Source organism: Lissotriton helveticus, chromosome 6 (assembly GCF_964261635.1).
Source record: "Lissotriton helveticus chromosome 6, aLisHel1.1, whole genome shotgun sequence".
Taxonomy (NCBI): Eukaryota; Metazoa; Chordata; class Amphibia; order Caudata; family Salamandridae; genus Lissotriton; species Lissotriton helveticus.
Genome location: NC_136067.1, coordinates 61532322 through 61546114, shown reverse-complemented (window position 1 = coordinate 61546114; position 13793 = coordinate 61532322).

Here is a 13793-nt window from a genome sequence, read left to right as displayed (position 1 = left end):
TCTCCGCAGCCTTGAAGATCCTAAAAAGGTCCCCGGCGGAACCTTCGGCCTTTGCAGGCTTCCGGTAAGGGACGGCTGCCTTGATCGCCAACGAAACAAACATGACATTGCCACTCCTTCTGTTAGCATGAATTCTAGAACTGCCGAAAAGGACTCTGGTCCAAACTGCCAGTAATGAGAAACATTTCCCCCCCGATGCTGCTTCCGGACTGAGCCGGCCCCGCCCAAAAATGGCGCTGGTATCAATCGGAACTTACGAACACCTCGTGGTGTTCCTTCGCACTAATATAAACTTGATGTTCTGAGATTTTATATGATCCTTTGTACACTTGGCTAGAAAAGACAAGGAGAACTCACTCGACGAACAGTATGAAAGGATCCCCGTTACAAATGTTGATTACAAATGTACAATGTATTATATTTTTATAACTGATGTAAACCTCATTTACGACGCACACGTACGGTATGCATATAGGAAATCTGATTACAACTATTATGATTATGCTTCTAAATTATGAAAATAAATGCCCCCGAACCCCCAGCCAATTAGCAGACGTTTTAGTTTCTTACAAATGAATGAGTAAAACTTTCCGATGTTTTTATTGCTGCAAACGACACCCCCCACTGTACGCACTTTAGCCATTGCCACGACCGGCCAAATACGACCGCACCCCCATAATCCACATGCTGAAATGATTTTGCAAAATAAAGTTTTTGAAACTATGGACGGGTATTGCATGCTTTATTTTAAAAATGTGGGATCGGTGGGAAAGTTCTTTTCTGTGCACCCTACTCTGCTCTCTCTTTAAGGTTGAAAGAAGATGGTTGCCCAGCCCTGGAGGACGGATCGGATCGACAACACGACACTCCGCCTTCAAAGTGCGCGACTGACCCATGAACTCTCGCGCAGAGGAAGACCTTGACTTCCAAGGATGGGTAAAACGAACGGTGTAAATGAGGGAATGTAAAAGGAGGGTGAAATGAAATAATGTAAATGTTATAAAGTACAACGTTCCAAAGTATCAGGGAACGGAGCTGACCCAAGAACCGAAGAACCTTAGAACGCCACAGCGTTGAAAGAGGTTTAAGGATCCCGATAGTGAGATACATCCTTTGACTAGATACCTCGCACTAAGCACCTCTGGTTTCCTTTTTACGTTTCCCCGCACACGACCTATATGGACACACTACCCCCCCTCGACTCCAGAAACCATATCCCCGGGGACCCTGCCCCGCGGAGGAAAGACGAGTAAGAGGTAAGTAAAGGACTTATGAATCCATGTATTTGAATATGCGCGAATGCTGTCTCCCCCACCCCCCCCTTTTTTTCCTCCCTCTGCAGGTTACATCAGAGATTACAGCCGAGGTGTGGCGAAGATCTGAAGCCTTGCCATGTCTAATACACGAAGCGGACTAGCGCCGCAAGGTGGTGTCTAAGCACGCCTGCAAACTACTCACGTATCGAACAAACCCGAAAAATTAGCACAACCTGATAAAAAGTGATCACCCTTAAACCAGACCGGACGAATGAACCCATGTCACGTATGATGCGAAACTATGAGGGAATGTGTGTGTGTGACTGAGGCGTTGACCCAACTGGTCGAAGGACCGAGAATGCGAGAAAGTGCGACAAAATGGTACCTCCTTTCTTCTTTCCTTTTTCTCAAGGCACGTCCCCTCTACCCTGTCTAATGCTCAAACTGCATGATTACAAGATTCTAACGCAGACCCGTGAATGCCTTTTACTGTGTAATGCACTAAATAGCCTTTCTTGAATACACTGCCACCCTCTCTGTTGCACGTGTACTATTTAGCCTGCCGTTGCGCTCTCTCTCTCTCTCTCTCTCTCTCTCTCTCTCTCTCTCTCTCTCTCTCTCTCTCTCTCTCTCTCTCTCTCTCTCTCTCTCTCTCTCTCTCCCTCTATTTTTTTTGCACTCCCACTCTTCCGAGTGATTAGCCCCGAAATTGGCAGACTGCCACCCCTAGCACACCACCTAATTGGCTTCAAATACCGTCAGTATTTGCACAAAAACTTGTCTTTAATACAATCACCCTGAGGCCGCGTCATTACCTCTCCTTTCCCGCTAGAAGTCAATGAACCGAGGTTGGGCCGTAAGGGAAAGGACAGGTAAGACGACAGAGGTTCCCTAATCTGACCCAAAATAAGGGAACTACATGTCAACGGCTCCTATGGTATAAAACAAGGACCTCAGAATACGCGACCCTCCCCTCCCCGAATTGTCGCAATACCCAAACCGGAAAAATGATAAACTACCCCTCATTCCCGGTTGTGAGAGATGGGTCGATTTATGCCCTTACCACAAGTTTCCTATGTCCCTGGTTGTTTCCCATAAAACCCCTGTCCTTCCTAATTAAGTAATCGGGCTGTAAAAGGTTACGTAGGATCCAGAATGATGTTTTACAAGGTTAGCAGACTAGTCCAAGGTAAAGAACTCATCGAAAATAAACCCCGTAGTAGTTGAAAAGCAGGATGCATCGATCGAAAGGAAATGTTTAGCCATGATCGTCTCTCAGCAAAATACCTGTGTAGTACCATGTTGACGACCCACAGTACCCTTTTATAAATGTAAAACTCTAGAGAACGGCATATCTTTGCCAGGTTCGTCTCACGAAGGTGGGTCACCATCAGATGAACTGTCGTGACTGTAATAAATAATTGTAAAGGAAAGTCATAGTAAATCCAACAGGCCCGTCACCGGTCTTTCATATGCCAGTTGTGAACACTAATATAACGGGCATTTTCATTCTTTGCCTGGAGCTGGGAGAGAAATAAACTTTTTGATTATCTTCATCTGCAAATTCTCTAAAGACTGTCTTTTCAAACTTGTTTAAGGGTACTGCTGTTGGAGGAGAGAAGGACCGGATGTGGGAGCACGAGGCCTGACTGCAGACTAAGGAACACCTGCGACATTAGCCAAGGCGAGACCACGACAGAAAAGAGCTGCAGGACGAGGCACTGTTTTCGACAACATGAGAAGAAAGGGTCGACCTGATGCCCCTGCTCGATGTCCAGTGTTGGTCGACAAGTCCCCGCTCTCTGAATTCGGTCACACGCCCGCCTATTTGAAGTCTCTCGTTCCCCTAGTTTGTTCCTAATTTGGCCTTGCTCCATCCCCCTTTTCCTCTGACCTACCCTATGGACTGTTTTGTACGCTCTTCTTCCATCTGAACTTTCTGACAATCACCTCAAAGGACACAGGGCGATAAGGACCTTTCCGACCAGAAACGCGAGGAAAGGGTCGTGCCCTGCAACGCAGAACTTAGAACAGAGCTGGACTTGTAGCTCCACCGCCGGTGCTCAACAGCGCCAACGAAAGGCAACAAAGAATGATGAGAACTCGTTAAACTTCGAACATTTGACATCCCCAATCGCCGTTTCTGCTAGACCTCATTTCTCTCCCAGCCGCCGTTGTATTGATCATGCTCCAATCCGAACCTGATATATATGTAATAACCTGCCAGTATGAAATATGCTTGCTACTCTCACTACAGAATCGTTTTTGTATTACATTCCTATGACTTTCCTGCTAAACAAATTGATCAAAGTTTATCAAATAGGCCCACCTCCTAAAAACTAGAAATGTTAAAATGTATTGTTTACAACTCTTTTCCTCTAGGGTTCCTACCGTTTTCTTTCTCATGCCCATCACAATAGAACCGAGTAGAAAATGAACCAGCAAGATGTCTTGAATATGTTAAAGGGAGGACTGTTGAAAATTAGTACGTTTTGGTGAACATTATCTGCGCCATCTTGCCTCTTCCCCTGATGCCACACTTTTGTCGTGCGCGCCCGCCATTTTTTAAGATGCCCCGATCAGAACGAACCCTTTTGCATGCCGCTGGCCCCTGACATAGCCCTTCGCCTTCACCAAGCCTGCACGCTGACCACCCCCTGCTTGCACCTGCCTTGAGTCATAAACCCCTCTTCGGCGCTGCTCTGCCCCAGGCCCTCATCCTGTTCCCAGCGCGACACCTCCCTGCTTCCCTTTCATGATCTCCGGCCCTTAGATGCAAACCCCTTTTTCCCCGTGTGCCCGTTTTGTCTTCCCCGTTCCCAGGCCGACACCCAGCTCTGCCGATACCATTCCTTGCCCCTCCCCGTACAATAGAAAGCTTCCCCCATCAAAGGATCCCCGGGTTGATCAAAGCCCCCACTCCATGAGATCCGATCAAACCCCCCACATTCCGTGAATCGGCGGAATATCCAGCTGCGTGATACTCATCACCTGTTGTGACTAGGGTGGGGACTTCAACTGTAAATGTGTGTGGGAACGGGCCCAAAGGGGAGTTCCGGGAATGTCTTTTCCATACATCAAAGCTTTAACATGAATGTGTAATCTACAATAAAGTCATAAACGTGTGTATAAGAGGCCAGGCCTCAGGGATGCAGGTAGAGCACCTCAGAACGATACCTTCTGTCCGTTTCGTTGTGTTCTCCTCCGGAGAGAATAAAAACCTTGTTTCCTGCTTTCCAGTCTCCAGCGCCTGCCTCTTCATTGATTAAATAACTAGAGGGTCACAGAGGCAATACCGCCGGGCAAATATCGATTGTCCCCGACCCGACTCAGGTTTTAACAATCTGTTACACAATGATCGCCTATGGTGGGTGTATAGGTTGCGAAACAGGAACAGGGCCCACAATAATGTATAAGTATATGATGCAGCTATTTGATTGTCTACCACTGTTGTTTATGTATGATGCTGACGTCACAATAATTATGCTACTACTTTTTGCTACTGAACAATATCTTTGTAATGTAATTAAGTAAAAATGTTAATAAACGCATAAAAAAAAAAAGATTTATGCATCTTTAACTGGTGCTCATGAAAAGCGCGGGTGTTGATGATTAAGTGCCGTTGCTGAGCACCTTAAATCACCCGCTCAAATTAAGGAATTGTTTCCGGTCCATGTCTGAACTGGGGTGGCAGAGTGGGCTAAAGAACGGTGATGGATTAAACCCAGATATTTTGACTGGGTGTGAGTGTTTGATTGATTCAGATGCTCCGTCCATCACCACCCCCTTTTGTACCGCTTTTGGCCACCATAAGTGTGGCAGGGTATGCTCAGACGTGAGTTCCTTACTCACTTTACCACTGGATTCAAGCAAGCCGGGCTGAAGACGGCTGGAATGCCAGAAACCGGTCCTCTGAAGCTTGTTTCCGGTCCAGGGAAGACATAGCTTGGCAGTTCGGGCTTGACTGTTCCCATGAGGCACAGGGTCAGACTGATTTGCATATGGCCATGTCTGAACTGGGGTGGCAGAGTGGGTTAAAGAACGGTGATGGATTAAACCCAGATCTGTTGACTGGGTGTGAGTGTTTGATTGGTTCAGATGCTCCGTCCATCACCACCCCCTTTTGTACCGCACCTGCAGAGGAGGTCAAGCAAAGAGTGCAGGTGAACAAATCCAAATGTGACGCGCTTCTTTAAATGCACACGCCGCATCAACATGTTCTCAGGGCAGTTGGCAGTCTGTAGGTCTAGTACCACTGCCCACAGCACCCACAGCAGAGAACTGAATCCCACAAGCCTGCAGTAAGAAGTGGCTGTTCACACGAGAAGTCTGCCTTGGGCAGGGACAGGGTATCAAAGCCTAAATCATGTCCTTTTCTTGTGCCTCGAGTTAAAGCCACTTCCGGCACGGTTCCGGTTCTGAAAACAGTTCTTATTACACCATAATGTCAAGACAGGCCAAGGAGCTTAACGTTTATCATAACTCCACGAACTGTACACGACTCTTATTGGTGTTTATATTTTTTAAATACATTTTTAATGAGTACTGATGTATACTTTGTAATGATTAGAGGATGTTACTGTGAAATGTTACTTGAATAAGTTAATTTGCTATATTTGGCTTTGCCTATTAAATGCAATAAAGCGAAAGTGACTTTAAAATTAAAAGGCACCTACAGTGTCCACCTAGTAACATGTCTTGGTACCAGCTGACTCTGAAAGTGCTCTGTGGAAGGCGCCCTCTAAGCAAAAGCAGCAACCATTGAAGAGTGAGAGGCGAGGAATATCGCCATTGCGGGGTCAGGCTTGTCAGCAACCACTGAAGAGTGAGAGGCAATGAACATCGACATCGCCATTGCTGAGTCAGGCTTGTCAGCAGCCACTGGAGCATGAGAGGCGATGAACATCTTCATCGATGGGTCAGGCTTGTCCTTTCACATACTCGTCTTGCCCGACTTCCTCATGCTCTCTAGAGATCAAGAACTTCTGGATCCCACCAGGGTCACTCGTTGATCTTCCTGCCTGGCTCATCAAGGCCGCACCCATCTTGGGGTAGGGATAATGCTGGGAAGTTCCTCGCTGGAGTCCTATCTCAGGTGAAAAAGTGACAGGACCACTTTTCAGCCTAACAGTCTGCACATCACCCCATTTTGCCTTCAACTGGCAGGTCTCCCTGTCGCAGTCACCAGACAGAGTTCTGTCTGACACCACAGCCATAGATCCCATCAAAGCATTCACCATGCACTATATGCACACACTGAACTAGCATTAGTCACATCACACCTAGCAGTAGAGCCTTTTGAGCCTGACACACTGACTGTCATGACTTTCCTCTTCATGGACCCAATGTTGATGGGAGACAGGGGGACTATACGCACATGCATGCTGATGAGCACATGAGAGAACTAAGGAGCATTATTAAACAAGTGTGCAGGAACGAGAGCCAGTCATACATCTTTACAAATGTTTTATAATGTGCCATGTGTCATCAATCGTGTAAAAGAAATAGCCAGATGTCTTCCAGAGAGAAGTACTTTTTATGTTCTTAACATTTTTAGGTTTCGCTGGGGGACGGAGCCGTTAGGCTCCTCCTCCAGAGAAATCTATTGAGTACAGTAAGCACTCTGGAACACGCCCCCCCGTCCCATTGGCTAGCTCCATAAATGGAGCCTAGCCATTGGACGAGGGGCCTGTCCGTCAATGCCGGACCAGACACGGGGGCGTTCCCGACATTCTTTGCCTTTTGCCGACGTCACGCGACGCCGGGAACGCCCCCAGAGTCTGTTCCGGCATTGCCGGCACCTCCCTTGCTGCTCGGGACGGGTCTCCTTATTTGTTCCTAGCTGCCCCTCTCCCGCCTCCCTCGTCCTCTCCCGCCCCCCTCCCGCCGTTCGTGTACTCTCCCGCCTCCCTCGTCCTCTCCCGCCCCCCTCCCGCCGTTCGTGTACTCTCCCGCCCCCCTCGTTCTCTCCCGCCCCCCTCCCGCCGTTCGTGTACTCTCCCGCCCCTCCCGGGTTCAACCACGGCATTAGGAACATCTCCGCCCCCTCCCGTGTTGCTGAGTGTCTTTTTCCTCCGTATACGGGGCCGCGGATGAAACCGTGGAGACTGCCGGCAGGCGGAGGCACCGAGGCCCGAGATGGAGGGCTCGAAAAGTGCCTGGCAGCCATTGGAGTGGAGGAGCACCGCTGCGGGGCGTCGGCCGTTGCTCGACACTTCTATTATGTTGCTTCCCTATATCTGACTGCTTAAACATTAGTAGGCATCATAACTTTATATAATAGATTGAAAGTACTAAGCGTAGTTTCCACATATCATTAATTGAAGCATTTAATATATTCGGGAATCATAGTTACCTTCAACGACGCCATCAACCTGCCCACTACGGCTTTTTAATTGGACACTTCTCGGATTCGAGAAAGGAGCATTGCCTTACAGGTAATTAGTTTGTTGCCTGCATTCTATGCCATTGTGGACGCAAATACGAATCCACTTTTATAGTCTCCCGTTACCTGCTTTCTTTCACTGTTTAGATCTGGCATTTCAGCTCGCAGGTAGTGAATCATCCTTTCACCATTACATCGTCTTTCAACATCTCAAGACCACTTATGTCGCAGCGTTTCTTTATTTGGAATACCTTTGAAATATCATTAGGCAATTATCCATTGAAATCTTGAACCTTGTGACTAGTTACTAGCATCTTTTCAACCAACAGAGATTATCAGGGTTATTATTGAGTGGCACCCTTTTAGCTTTGTCCATCATTGATATTTTCAGAAATACTAATCGAGCGGCAGCATTTTTAAATCGTTGAGACTCCTAGCCGTTGAGACTCCTAGCCGTTGAGACTCCTAGCCGTTGAGACTCCTAGCCTTGAGGACTTCAGATTACAGGCACATGATGAGTCTTTTCCCCCTACAGTCGTGCCTCATATCCTTGCCCCCTCACTACTTAAAATATAAATACACCAACCCTCTCCTCCCCTCTCCTCCCCTTCCCGCCCCCTCTGTCCCTTTTCATCACCTTTAATTTGTCCTTTCCCCTTTCTTGTTCCCGCCCTCGGCATGGCACGATCGGCTGGCCGTCCCGCATGCCGGAGTGTACACGCTGAGGTATAGTATGGTGATCAGCTGTTTAGTACGATCGGCACACAGATCAGATGTGTGCACTGCAGCGAAGGGATGTCTCTCCCTGGACCGATCGGGAGTTTGTCTTTATCTATGTCTGGCCATCCCGCAATTTTTTGATTTATGCACGTTGCAGCAGAGGGGGGCATGAGCTGAGGTACAGTGGTGTGGGTCTTTGGGGAGGTGATCTGCTGTTTTTGGGGGCGATCGTACCAAGTCGAGCTGCAGCTGAGTGGCGTATCCCTCCTTTGGGTAATCAGTTGTTTTTTTGTGTCGGCTACGGCTGACTGTCCCGCAGTTTGGCTTTGCACGCAATTACGCCATCGATTCATTTGCAGTTTGCCACCCAGGGTAATCTCGACCATATAGATTTCATGTCCCTGGCAGCAGGATGGGGGAGGCAGACAATACATTTTCCCTGTGATAGTTTGTATTCCTCTGGACTGCTTTCTTTGGTATTTCGCTGGACCTGGCTTTCTACTTGTCCTACCTAATCCTCTGAGAAGGACTGCCTAGAGCCTGCACAACCTTTACATCGCATTGGAACAGTTTTACTCTGTAGCAGAAGTTTTTGCTGTTTCTTGTCCCTCATCGTGAGTGACTCTTGATGAAGCTACCTGAAAAAGATGGGAGGGCACACAGGTCTATAGGAGGCCTCTGGCTGAGTTGAAGATTGGGAGGGATGAACTTTTAAATAGGGATCCATTTACTTACTACACCGCTTGCGTTTTAGCATGTCTTTATGGAGTGCTTCAGCCACGATGAGTCGCGCGTCTGCCTATCTTTTAATGCTTATGTGAGTTCGATTGTAGAATTATTTGCAGATTATATTTTGGTTCTGAGGCTTTTTGTGGAGCTCTGCGTGTTTGTTGATTGATTTCTTCGGAGGGTCAGTCACTGTTACATAGGTGTAGAGCGCCTGCAAAGGTGCGATTCAGCGTGGGCAGTGCACATCTAGAAGGGAGGCTCCTCTGATTCACACGAGGCAGGTCCTCTCCTCTGCCACTTCCCCTGACTTTTTTGACCAGTTTTGATTCCATAATCTGTGGTGGTGATGTTTTTTTAGAGTGTTTCCTATGGTGGGACAGCTGACTGTGCCCAGTTTCACAAGAGGCGGTCCTCTTCTCTGCTACTTCCCCAGACTCTTTGTTCAGTTTTATTTCCATAATTTGTAATGGTGATGTGTTTTAGAATGTTTCCTCTAGTGGGACAGCTGACCGTACCTGGAGCACCGCCGGTTGGTATAGGCACTGCTCGTTGGGACCAGGTGTATAGGGCAGAGACACAGAGGTAACCTAGGCACAGACAGTTGGAAATACACTAAGCTCTGCCCCCCTTCTATCACTCGTCGATTATAGGTATGCACACAAAACAACCATCATTTATTATTAATTCCTATTTGTAGAGCACAGACATAGCATCTTAGTGTTTCAAGGTACCAGGGCCAGCAAGGAGATTGGGTGGGTTGATGCCTGGAGTCACATGGTGCAGGGGAGCTAACTTAACGCCCACCTTATCGGCCGCTGGAAATATAGATGAGGATGGTTGCCGATTGGGAATCCACCAATGGTTTGTTCAGAATAGCCAAGCACTGGAAACATGGCTGTGCTTGCTTCCCTGCCCCCTGGCTGTGCTTGCTTCCCTGCCCCCTGGCTGTTCTTGCTTCCCTGCCCCCTGGCTATGCTTGCTCCCCCGCCCCCTGGTTCCCCTTCCCCTGGCTGTGCTTGCTCTCCTGCAACCTGGCTGTGCTTGCTCCCCTGCAACCTGGCTGTGCTTGCTCCCCTGCAACCTGGCTGTGCTTGCTTCCCTGCCACCTGGCTGTGCTTGCTTCCCTGCCCCCTCGCTGTGCTTGCTTCCCCGCCCCCTGAGTGTGGGTGTGTGTGGCTCTGGGTGGGTGTGTGTGTGGCTCTGGGTGGGTGGGTGTGTGTGGCTCTGGGTGGGTGGGTGTGTGTGGCTCTGGGTGGGTGTGTGTGGCTCTGGGTGGGTGGGTGTGGCTCTGGGGGTGTGTGTGTGTGTGTGGCTCTGGGTGTGTGTGTGTGTGGCTCTGGGTGTGTGTGTGTGTGGCTCTGGGTGTGTGTGTGTGTGTGTGGCTCTGGGTGTGTGTGTGGCTCTGGGTGTGTGTGTGGCTCTGGGTGTGTGTGTGGCTCTGGGTGTGTGTGTGTGTGGCTCTGGGTGTGTGTGTGTGTGTGTGTGTGTGTGGCTCTGGGTGTGTGTGTGGCTCTGGGTGTGTGTGTGTGTGTGTGTGTGTGTGTGTGTGTGTGGCTCTGGGTGGGTGTGTGGGTGTGTGTGTGTGTGTGTGTGGCTCTGGGTGTGTGTGGCTCTGGCTCTGGGTGTGTGTGGCTCTGGGTGTGTGGGTGTGTGGGTGTGTGTGTGGCGCTGGCTCTGGGTGTGTGTGTGGCTCTGGCTCTGGGTGTGTGTGGCTCTGGCTCTGGGTGTGTGTGTGGCTCTGGCTCTGTGTGTGTGTATGTGTGTGTGTGTGTGGCTGGGTGTGTGTGTGTGTGTCTCTGGGTGTGTGTGTGGCTCTGGGTGTGTGTGTGTGTGGCTCTGGGTGTGTGTGTGTGGCTCTGGGTGGGTGTGTGTGTGTGTGGCGCTATGGGTGGGTGTGTGTGGCTCTGGGTGTGTGTGTGTGTGTGGCTCTGGGTGTGTGTGTGTGTGGCTGGCTCTGGGTGTATGTGGCTGGCTCTGGGTGTGTGTGTGTGTGGCTCTGGGTGTGTGTGTGTGGTAGTAACTGCTGTCTGCTGAGCTTGTCCGTAGGGTACAATAGGTCTCACATTTGCGAGAGATTAAGCTAATGGCAATGTAAATGACAATGCCATTTATTTATGTTTTCAAAACCAACACATAAATACAAATGTTGTCATTTACAATGCCAATAGCTCTAACTTTTCCAAAGGCGAAACCATTGCATTGTAAATGCTTGTTATATATATTTGCCCCATAAACCAGAAGAAATTGACCAAGACCATCTGTATTCTCCTATACATCTCTTGAGCTTTGCACCTTTAAATGACATTCAAAAGGAAAATGAAGCGAGTCGGATCACCAAGCCTACCTGGTATTACAACAGTGAATAAAAGTAGAAATGAACAGAAGGAACAGGAACATATTGTGCATGGAGGCGGGTGCAAGAGAATACGGCTGCGCGGGTCGGCTTGATGTCACCACCGCCACAGTCAGCGCTATTTGAGATGATACTCAATAGCACTGAAGATATTGTTACACCATCACCGCACAAGAGGAATCTGATCCCCATCACAGGACTCGTCCTGCTAGCTTATGACCTTCTCGACCAGTCAGAGATGACGATTCTGGCCTTCGAAATATCTATGTCTGGCCTTTGTGTAGAAGACATTCCATATCCCTGGTATTTGTCTATATACCTTTATTTTCATGCTGGAAATGGAAGTCTTTTTTTACTTCTGAAGAGTTGGTGACCCAAGTGAAGTTATTGGGGCACCTTACGCTAACATTTCCACAGAGGTCCAAACCGTCCAACTAGTCATTCACTAAAGTGGCATATTTTGAGGGACTGGTTACACATCATGTGTTTGTCTAGCTCAGTCTAGCATGAGGAATCTCCTTGTGGGGAGCAGCAGCCCACAGGAGTCATGAAGGACTCTTTCACTGCAGATAATCCACCTGTGTCAATTAGAAGCACTGATTGAATTGGAGTTATGTGAATGAAAATCTCAGCACTGCCTTTTGTGCGGAGAGTGAGGATTGTACTGCTACTGAATGTTCCCACACTAGTAGCCTGTGACATTTTTTAAAACATTGAAAAATTAGGCATTCGGACATTTGAAAGAAATTAGGATTTTACTCAAGGGGGATAACTAACAACCTTGAGTAAGAAATACAGTCCTCGTCAGGGTGAACTCTCAAAGTCACTAAAGTAACCTGAGCTCAGCCTCCTGGTAGCTATTGCACAGAGAAGACATGATTAATTTAGGTCAATGTATAAACTATTTATGCATTCTCAAAACAGTAATAAAGTCTGAACACAACACAATAAATATCCCAACCCGAATTACAACAGTCTGGTTGGGACAACAATAGGGTGCACTTTAATTCATAAAACGACAGCAAAACAAAAAATCCAATAGGGGGTACCAGACATATGAATTTTTAAAGTTTGAAACAAAATTGCAATAAAAGTTTAAAAGCATTATGCAAAAACGTTTGTCAACTAGTGATGGCAGAGTGGGACCAAGGCACAATTTGAGTCTGACCACGGAGTGTGGGTCGGATACAGCAACCAGATTCAACCTGGTTGAAGTTCTTACCCTGGGACTTAGACTCAAAACTAGAAGTCAAAATCTTCAATGGGGTACGGCAGCAGGCTGTAGCTGAAGAGGGAACCACAAAGGCGAATAGCTGTTGGACGCGGTCCCATTGAAACTATTGGTTTTGGCAGGAAAAATTCTGAGCTGGAGAAATTTGGATGTCACAGCCAGGAAATTCCTCCCGCCAGTCAGATACTTTTGGCATCTTTGCTCGATCAAAATTCCTACATTTACACTTAGTCACTTTTTTGGAGCTTGAAATCTTTGAGCCCAGCGGCAACACAACTTGGGCAAATCGGCTTGACAGGCTTGTTCTAGAGATCTGGAGGTATTGAAGTTGAAAATGTTTCTAAATCCCACGTTTTCATGGGTGAGAGGAGATGTCCAGCCAGGCACAGCCAAGGGTTCCGGGACCTAAGGAACACCACATTGGGTCCAGACTAACTCCAAAAGAGGCCAATAGAGGGTCCATTTCCAGTAGAGATATAATTGGAACTGGTCAGATGGGCAGTTGCAGAAAAATTAATCTTGTAACTTGTTGTGTCACGAGTAGCTTGAATGGAGATGCAGCTTTCTGACCCTTGGAGTCCACTTCATTGTCCTAGGTACAAGAGGGATTGTGTCCAGTCTTTCAGGGCTCCTCTCAGGTCACAGATAGGAGGTGCAGTCTTATTCCATTTGCCACATTAATGCTGACTCTAACCTGTGGGTCGGGGTGACTCCTTGTCCGTGCCGAACAAATGGGATAAAGGTTCCCAGGAGTAAACCTACCCACTTTCACAGCAGTTCCTGTCCTATTGCAAACAATCCCACAGTTCCCTTCGCTCCTTGAATCGATACTGATGAAACTCTTCTCCCCTTGTGCAGAGCCTGTGTGCCCACCCAGATGTTTGGCCATGGTAATGAGCAGGCCTCTTATGTTGTCACTCCAAAGCAGTTCTGGCAGGCAACTGTCCCCTCACTGAGTTTGGTGGCTGTCAAACTGTGTGAACAAAAGAAGGGGCCCGTCCAGGTGTCATCAGCATGTGACAGGGGGTTCCTTTGAAATAAATTATGTTTCTTGACACAGCCCAATCTGTCACCCTGCCAGAGGAGTAAAAATACCTCCCCACAATCAGACCTTTCTCT